We start from the raw sequence: 9997 nt of genomic DNA, 5'->3' as shown, positions 1-9997 counted from the left end.
TCGGGGGAGAAGGGCCTTGGTCAGGGAGGTGATCAAGAAGCCGATGGTCACTCTGACAGAGCTCCAGAGTTGCTCTGTGGAGATGGGAGAACCTTCCAGAAGGACAACCATCTCTGCAGCACTCCACCAATCAGGCATTTATGGTAGTGGCCAAACAAAAGCCAATACTAAGTAAAAGGCATGACAGCCCGCTTGGAGTTTGCCAAAAGGCACCTAAAGGACTCTCAGCAACCACAGCTAATGAAGTCACTGAAACCCTTAAGAGTTGCATTTTGTTTTGGAATGGGTGGCCAGTAATAAACTGGTCCTGAACATCTCTTAAACTAAGAGCATTATATTTGGTACAAATAATTCCCTAAGTTCTAGACCTCAGCTGACTCTGGTAATGAATGGTGTGGCAGTTGAACAAGTTGAAGAGACTAAATTACTTGCCGTTACCTTAGATTGTAAACAGTCATGGTCAAAAGAGATGCAATGGCTGTAAAGATGGGGAGAGGTCTGTCCTCAATAAAGAGATGCTCTGCTTTATTGACGCCACACTCCACAAAGCAAGTCCTGCAGACTCTAGTTTTGTCTCATCTTGATTATCGTAGTTGTGTGGTCGAGTGCTGCAATGAAAGACCTAAAGCTGCAGCTGGCCCAGAACAGAGCAGCATGTCTTGCTCGTTATTGTAATCAGAGGGCTAATATAAATACTATGTATGCCAGTCACTCTTGGCTAAGAGTTGAGGAAAGACTGTTTCTTATAAAGATAAGTGATGTGTAAGTGAACTTACACAGCTCTGACACACACTTACCCCACCAGACATGCCACCAGGAGTCTTTTCACGGTCCCCAAATCCAGAACAAATTCAATAAAGTGTACAGTATTATATAAAGCCATTATTGCATGGAACTCCCATCTCATATTGCTCAAATGAACAGCAAACCTGATTTAAAAAAAACAGATAAAGCAACCCCTCACGACACAACGCCTCTCCCCCATTTGACCGAGACTAGTTTGTGTGTATGTATTGACATGTAGGCAATGCGAGCCATTTTTAAATTGATGTGTTCTGTCCTTGAGCTGTTCTTGTCTATTAATGTTCTGTATTATGTATTATGTTTCATGTTCTGTGTGGACCCCAGGAAGAGTAGCTGCTGCTTCTGTAACAGCTAATGGAGATCCTAATGAAATACCAAATGAGTGTCAGAAATGAATATATATTTTTTTTAAGTAATATCCCTTCATCATTGGCCTGTTTTATCAGACAGTATTATTGACCAACTAGTAACTATGAATCCCGAAGATGAGCACATACCTGCAGAGTCTTCACCAGGAAAAGACATATCTTGCTCATGCTGCACATCATTCTTAAATTGAATAGAAAATCATTAGTGTCATTCAAAGTTCAGACAATGAGTGTGGTTACATGCACACAATAATGTGATTATGGATAGTCAGATTATTATAATAGTTTAATTAAAATGTTTGCATGCTTTCAAGAAGAACGATGTCCCTAATAATCCTGTTTACATGGAATCAGGCTATCACTGATGTCACTGATAAATGAAAAAAATATATATAATAAATAAATCACTCCTCAAAACAAAATGTACCACAGTGAACATGTTATTTTTGGGAAGCATATTTGACTCCGAGTTTGGACATATAAAGTTTGTATGTGAAAACTAAGACGCATACATTGTTGTTCCGAACACTTCTACACGCGCTAGAGGAGGCTCACTTGGCTGATGCACATGTGCAGATCAAATACACCGCTGGAACACCGATTAAAGTCCTAACATTTCTTAACAATTCGAAAGATTGCTCAGAAAACCAGGTGTTTTAATCGACGTATGCCAACTTCGATTTTGATCTTACGAGAAGCAGAGTAAGGCGTTTACATGACTATTTCATAATCTGACTACTGCCATAATCAGTTTAATATTTAAATATTAGTGTGCATGTTAACCTACTCACTATGAAGAAGCACCCCTCTCTCCAGTGTTACTCTACAGTTCCGTTACCTTGTCCTGTGTAGCAGCACTGGATACTACCTCCACATCGGTCGCCTCTTCAATCTCAGCAAACTGTTCTGCACAATCTACAAAGACATTTACACTGACAATTCACGTCAACAAGTCACTACATAACACATAAACAGTCATCCCACAATTGAGAAAATGTGTGAGTTAGTGTTTTCAGTCTGTTGTGTAAAGAGAAATCTTATACCTGAACAGACTTCTTCATGACCGAGAAGATCATCCTAAAATGGCATAGAATATTAGTGCAAGTTTGTTGCAGAAAATGTTAAGATTCCCCTCTACCACAACTCAAATAACTTGTGTGTGTGATTATATATAATCACACACATACATACACACACTCAGCAAAGAAAGAAACGTCATCTCACTGTCAACTGCGTTTATTTTCAGCAAACTTAACATCTGTAAATATTTGTATGAACATAACAAGATTCAACAACTGAGACATAAACTGAACAAGTTCCACAGACATGTGACTAAGAGAAATGGAATAGTGTGTCCCTGAACAAAGGAGGGGGTCAAAATCAAAAGTAACAGTCAGTATCTGGTGTGGCCACCAGCTGCATTAAGAACTGCAGTGCATCTCCTCCTCATGGACTGCACCAGATTTACCAGTTCTTGCTGTGAGATGTTACCCCTCTCTTCCACCAAGGCACCTGCAAGTTCCCGGACCTTTCTGGGAGGGAATGGCCCTAGTCCTCACCCTTCGATCCAACAGGTTCCAGACGTGCTCAATGGGATTGAAATCCGGGCTCTTCGCTGGCCATGGGAGAACACTGACATTCCTGTCTTGCAGGAAATCACGCACAGAACGAGCAGCATGGCTGGTGGCATTGTCATGCTGGAGGGTCATGTCAGGATGAGCCTGCAGAAAGGGCACCACATGAGGGAGGAGGATGTCTTCCCTGTAACGCACAGCGCTGAGATTGCCTGCAATGACAACAAGGCTCAGTCCGATGATGCTGTGACACACTGCCCCAGACCATGACGGACCATCCACCTTCAAATCAATCCTGCTCCAGAGTACAGGCCTCGGTGTAACGCTCATTCCTTCGACAATAAACGCAAATCCGACCATCACCCCTGGTGAGACAAAACAGCGACTCGTCAGTGAAGAGCACTTTTTGCCAGTCCTGTACCCATACGCGACGTTGTTGCCAGGGATGTCCGGTGAGGACCTGCCTTACAACAGGCCTACAAGCTCTCAGTCCAGCCTCTCTCAGCCTATTGCGTTTAGTCTGAGCACTGATGGAGGGATTGTGCGTTCCTGGTGTAACTCGGGCAGTTGTTGTTGCCATCCTGCACCTGTCCCGCAGGTGTGATGGTTCAGATATCCCGATCCTGTGCAGGTGTTTATTTTTATTGAATATCCGAAACATACAATATACTGCAGTGAAGCCGTTCAACGACTACATCATACCAGTCATCCAACAGACTCCCATGCAGAGCGACACACAGAAGCATCCAGTGTCAATGCCCTGCTCAAGGGCACCAGGCCAAACCCCCCAGTTCCCCAATAGCTGTCCCTCAACCATTCGAGACCCCTCCCACAGCCCCCCCAAAAGAAAAATTAAAACAATTCCATTCCCCACCCCAAGAACCCCCAGATGCACCAACAACCAAGAAAATGAAAAAAAGAAGACAGAAGAAAACAGCAAACAATGGAGAAAAAATATATATATATTATTTTTAAACAAAGAGCATCAAGGACAACTAAAATCCTAACAGCAATGTCAACTGTATATGTTTGTGTGCATGTCTGGTATTATTACATGCATTTGTGTGTTGTATGCGTTTATTGAATGAGAGTGTGTGTATTTGCATGTGTACAAACACCTGCATGGCATCAACCTCAGCCAAACCGGCACTAGTTGTAAAAACACTGCTCCTCAGTGTCATTCAAACATACTTTTTATTATGTTTTATTTTGACTTTATTTTTTACTTTTATCTTTGACCATCATTCTAACTCCACTCGCACTTGTCTCCAATTCCACATCCCAACCCTCAGCCCATTCCATCTATCTCTGCTGGCCACCCACTTCGGGTTTCTACGCAACACATATTTTGCAACTATGCTGTGATGTTTAATGTACAATTTCAATCTATCTAATCGAATAGAATCCACAGATTGCAAGTTGAAAACAAATACTTTTACTAAGAGTATTAGTATATTAGTAATTGACTGACCCGGTCTCTCCAGATCTCCTAACAGTACTATTTATAGGGTTAATTTTAGATCAATGCTATGCATTTTCAGCCATTCCTGAACCTGAGACCAGAAATAAGCTACCTGAGGGAAAAACCAAAATATATTGTCTATTGATTCTGTATCCTCACAAAATCTACAGAGCTTCGATGATTTTATGCCTCAAATATTCAACATTTTGTTGGTGGCAAGAAGTCTATATAATAATTTCAGCTGAAAAGCACAAAATCTTGAATCTTGCATTGTTTTATATATCAACTCATACCATGGAATCAGTACAAAAATCTCTTCCCAACTATTTTGCAAGTAGTCAACATCCTGGTCCTCAAATGAAACTGGTATACTTTCCTATTTATAATATTTGTATTCCTCTGCAAGTTTTGATCCTTTACATTGGGCAGACAGACCAGTTCCCTACCTCCTCCCGCTGCCACCTGCCTCCTCCATTTTTGGGGTAATGCTGTAATCAATTGGTTGTACTCTTGGATTGAGCAGACCTTCCTGTACAATTCTGATAACTCCATGAAGGACATAACTCTACCATTCCAATTTACAATATCATTTAAGAACAAAATACCCTTTTCAAACATCTTTCCAACAAATACAGGTATTTTATCAACCAGCACGAGTTCAGCCATAATATTTGTTGTAATATTTGTTCGATCTTTTCAGGGGGATGAAATTGAAATTGTAGCTAGCTCTGCAATGCTTGTTTGAAAAAGAGATACTTTGAAAAAAATATTATTTTCAATTAATCGAAAATGAGACATGGCAATCTGCAAAGGCAAAAAGGCAATTCTTTAGGCACGTTTTATTTTGTCTGGTTTAGCATCCCAGATAAAGCTAAATATTTTTTGCTCATATGATTTGAAAAACGAATCATCAGGAGTAGGCAGCGCCATAAGTAAGTGAGTAAACTGAGATATGACTAAGGAGTTAATCAGGGCAATTTTTTCATAAATAGACAGGTATTTACCTCTCCATAGTTGCAGGATCTTGTCTATTTTTACAAGTTTTCTATTGAAATTCATTGTGGAGAGCTTACTTATATATTTTCTGACATGAACAACAAGTATGTCTATTTCACCATCAGCCAATTATATAGGTAAACTGCAGGGTAATGTAAAAGTTGTATTTTTTAAAGATCCAATATGTAATATTGTACACTTATCATAACTAGATACTATTCTCAGTCTAAATTGACCATTATTAGTGCTTGTAAAAAGTTACTGCCATCAGAGGTATTATGACAGTCAAAATTAGAGCTTTCAAACGTCTGATATTTAGAATTCAAGTAAAAGGTTCTAGCAATATTTGTTTATTTCCTTGCCTGTTTGTCTGTGAGCCAATGCCACAGATTTTAGAAAATTGAGACAAGACATTGTGTGTAGTAAATCTGAGTAGGTTGATGTGTATGATATTGGATGTGATTTAGTGAGAGTGTGTACGATGCCTGTATAAGAGTAAGACTATAATGTGTGATGTCCAAATAAATATTAACTTCGCCAATTTGCATGGTTGAGTATCTGTGTGTGTAACATGTATTGCGTATAGCCTTAATATTCATGATGACAATTGTAATCCATATCGTATCACCATCATAGTTACATCATAATTACATTTAACATCATTGAACACATCCCAGCATTTCCATAGCAATTGATGTTTCACATGATCATGAAAGAGACCTTGCATAACTCTAGAGACGGCGTCACTACAGTACAAATGTATTCCGTACAATGTTATTATTCCCCAATGCCCCTATTCTGGTATCTTCCCCTTGCTTGTTTTAAATATATATAAACTTGTAGACAAATACATAAAAAAAGATAGACAAACAAAACACATTAAATTATAAAACAGTTCGACAGAGAGAGAGGAGAGAGTGAGAAAAGAGAGCAAGATCAGGTGTGTGTGTGTGTATGTGTAAGTGAACATGTAATTGAGTACCTGTGTGTTCATATCCACTTCATAGTGTTCAGATATTTTTACAGTTTCCATACTTTCTTTTTTTCGTAACCTGAAGTCCCTGTAGAATTTAGTACAGCCATGATGTTATGGAGCTGTCTCAGAATAGCTGTCCATCTATAAAGAGTTTGTCCACAATGAGAAAGGCAGGCCTACCCTTCTCCCTCTGTTGCCGGTTACAGTCTCTTATGACGTTTGTTTATCTCCCTTGGAAATTGGTCATTGAGACCAAATTTGGTCCCTTTAAGCACTCTTCCCCTGCTTTTGATCAGCTCCTTTTGTTGGTTGTGTTCATTTTACAATGATCGGTCGGGGACCCTTGGTCTGCCGCTCCGAGCTCCAAGTCGGTGTACTCGGTGGACAGACACCTTGTTTGCAGTCTCTATAGGAAGTTTCAAGGCGGATTGCATGAATTCTCTGATCTCACCTTCTGGATTATTGGATGCGTCCTCAGGAATCCCAGAAAAAAAATATTTTCACGCATGTTACAACTTTGTATGTCTAGTAGCGTCTCCATCACCCTGTTTTCCCTGAGTAGACAATCCATGTTGGAATCGTGGATTTTTACCTTGGCTGTCAGTGCCTTGTTCTCTCCTTGGAGCGTAAGAATTTCACTCTGGCTAAACTCCAAACTCCCCTTCAGCCCTGCTACCTCACAAAACGTTTCCAGTGTTGCATGGATTCCAGCCAGAGCACTAGCCTCTACATCATTTGTAAGTAAATCGTCCGTGTCTGTAGATAAATATTTTTTTATTTTTTGTGTTAAAGTTCATTTGTGAGGTAGTTGAATCTTTCCATGATGGAGTATGTTGTTCCTCCATAGAGTAAAACTGTTGGCACTCATCGATTTCCCTCAGGCTCTCCTGGGAATCCAGGTAGGCTCTACACTGTAACCAGTTGTTTTACGAAAAGATAACAATGAGTCTCTCACGACGACGACAGGTGTCTGTAGTACAGCGAGCTAGCACTCGCGGAATCCACGCAAAAAAATGGAACACAAACTTGCAGTCCCGGGCGTAAAGGCTAACCGCGTCGTGGAATCCTTAGCAACAAAACTTTAGTTCTGATTAAAATTGATTTAATGAAAAAAATGTAATAAACAACAAACCGAGTGTAGACAGTACACGCGCTCTGATGACGTATCTTATCCTGTGCAGGTGTTGTTACACATGGTCTGCCACTGCGAGGGCGATCAGCTGTCCACCCTGTCTCCCTGTAGCGCTGTCTTAGGCGTCTCACAGTACAGACATTGCAATTTATTGCCCTGGCCACATCTGCAGTCCTTACAGCATGCCTAAGGCACGTTCACGCAAATGAGCAGGGACCCTGGGCATCTTTCTTTTGGTGTTTTTCAGAGTCAGTAGAAAGGCCTCTTTAGTGTCCTAAGTTTTCATAACTGTGACCTTAATTGTCTACCGTCTGTAAGCTGTTAGTGTCTTAACGACCATTCCACAGGTGCATGTTCATTAATTGTTTATGGTTCATTGAACAAGCATGGGAAACTGAGTTTAAACCCTCTAAAATGAAGATCTGTGAAGTTATTTGAATTTTTACAAATTATCTTTGAAAGACAGGGTCCTGAAAAAGAAACGACCCTTATATATATATATATATATATATATATATATTAATACAAAAAAATGTACTGCAATGAGGTCACTAGCACACAAACATTTCACTGCACCTTTTATACCTTTGTAGAGTGTGTACGTCACAAATATAATTCGATTTGAAGAGTTCTGTTACCTTGACCTGTGTGGGAGCACTGGACGTAACCTCCACAACAGTTGCCTCTTGAGCATCAGTTCTCTGTTCTGTGGACACTACAAAAGGCATTTACATTGGCATCAATAACTACACAGAAATACACTGCTCAAAAAAATAAAGGGAACACTTAAACAACACAATGTAACTCCAAGTCAATCACACTTCTGTGAAATCAAACTGTCCACTTAGGAAGCAACACTGATTGACAATAAATTGCACATGCTGTTGTGCAAATGGAATAGACAAAAGGTGGAAATTATAGGCAATTAGCAAGACACCCCCAAAAAAGGAGTGATTCTGCAGGTGGTGACCACAGACCAATTCTCAGTTCCTATGCTTCCTGGCTGATGTTTTGGTCACTTTTGAATGCTGGCGGTGCTCTCACTCTAGTGGTAGCATGAGACGGAGTCTACAACCCACACAAGTGGCTCAGGTAGTGCAGTTCATCCAGGATGGCACATCAATGCGAGCTGTGGCAAAAAGGTTTGCTGTGTCTGTCAGCGTAGTGTCCAGAGCATGGAGGCGCTACCAGGAGACAGGCCAGTACATCAGGAGACGTGGAGGAGGCCGTAGGAGGGCAACAACCCAGCAGCAGGACCGCTACCTCCGCCTTTGTGCAAGGAGGTGCACTGCCAGAGCCCTGCAAAATGACCTCCAGCAGGCCACAAATGTGCATGTGTCAGCATATGGTCTCACAAGGGGTCTGAGGATCTCATCTCGGTACCTATTGGCAGTCAGGCTACCTCTGGCGAGCACATGGAGGGCTGTGCGGCCCCACAAAGAAATGCCACCCCACACCATGACTGACCCATCGCCAAACCGGTCATGCTGGAGGATGTTGCAGGCAGCAGAACGTTCTCCACAGCGTCTCCAGACTCTGTCACGTCTGTCACATGTGCTCATGTGCTCAGTGTGAACCTGCTTTCATCTGTGAAGAGCACAGGGCGCCAGTGGCGAATTTGCCAATCTTGGTGTTCTCTGGCAAATGCCAAACGTCCTGCACGGTGTTGGGCTGTAAGCACAACCCCCACCTGTGGACGTCGGGCCCTCGTGGATTCTGTTTCTGACCGTTTGAGCAGACACATGCACAGTTGTGGCCTGCTGGAGGTCATTTTGCAGGGCGCTGGCAGTGCACCTCCTTGCACAAAGGCGGAGGAAGCGGTCCTGCTGCTGGGTTGTTGCCCTCCTACGGCCTCCTCCACGTCTCCTGATGTACTGGCCTGTCTCCTGGTAGCGCCTCCATGCTCTGGACACTACGCTGACAGACACAGCAAACCTTTTTGCCACAGCTCGCATTGATGTGCCATCCTGGATGAACTGCACTATCTGAGCCACTTGTGTGGGTTGTAGACTCCGTCTCATGCTACCACTAGAGTGAGAGTACCGCCAGCATTCAAAAGTGACCAAAACATCAGCCAGGAAGCATAGGAACTGAGAAGTGATCTGTGATCACCACCTGCAGAATCACTCCTTTTTTCGGGGTGTCTTGCTAATTGCCTATAATTTCCACCTTTTGTCTATTCCATTTGCACAACAGCATGTGAAATGTATTGTCAATCAGTGTTGCTTCCTAAGTGGACAGTTTGATTTCACAGAAGTGTGATTGACTTGGAGTTACATTGTGTTGTTTAAGTGTTCCCTTTATTTTTTTGAGCAGTGTACTACAGCCTGAATCCACAAAATGTCATCACAAACCTAAACAGTCTTCATCAGGACTAGACTTTGATTCCCCTAGAAGTTCATCCTAAAAATGAACAGAATATCATAAGTGTCCCAATCAAAGGGGATACAAATAAACAATGCAACAACTCCTCTCTACAGTACCACTCCAAATATGCTTACCCTTTCCTGCGGGGTAGCACTTGATATACCATCTGCATAGGTTGCTTTCTTAATCTCAGCACCATCATCTGTGGATGCAACTGTAAAGGATATTTACGTTCATAATTTAAAATCAAACAATAAGAGTGCATTTGTCCATGTATGGATTTGTCTGACACCAGTCAAATCAGATGTGATCACATAC

Source organism: Salvelinus namaycush, chromosome 24, assembly GCF_016432855.1.
Source record: "Salvelinus namaycush isolate Seneca chromosome 24, SaNama_1.0, whole genome shotgun sequence".
Lineage (NCBI taxonomy): Eukaryota > Metazoa > Chordata > Actinopteri > Salmoniformes > Salmonidae > Salvelinus > Salvelinus namaycush.
The sequence above is the reverse complement of the archived record's forward strand: the minus strand, read 5'-3'. Positions refer to the sequence as shown.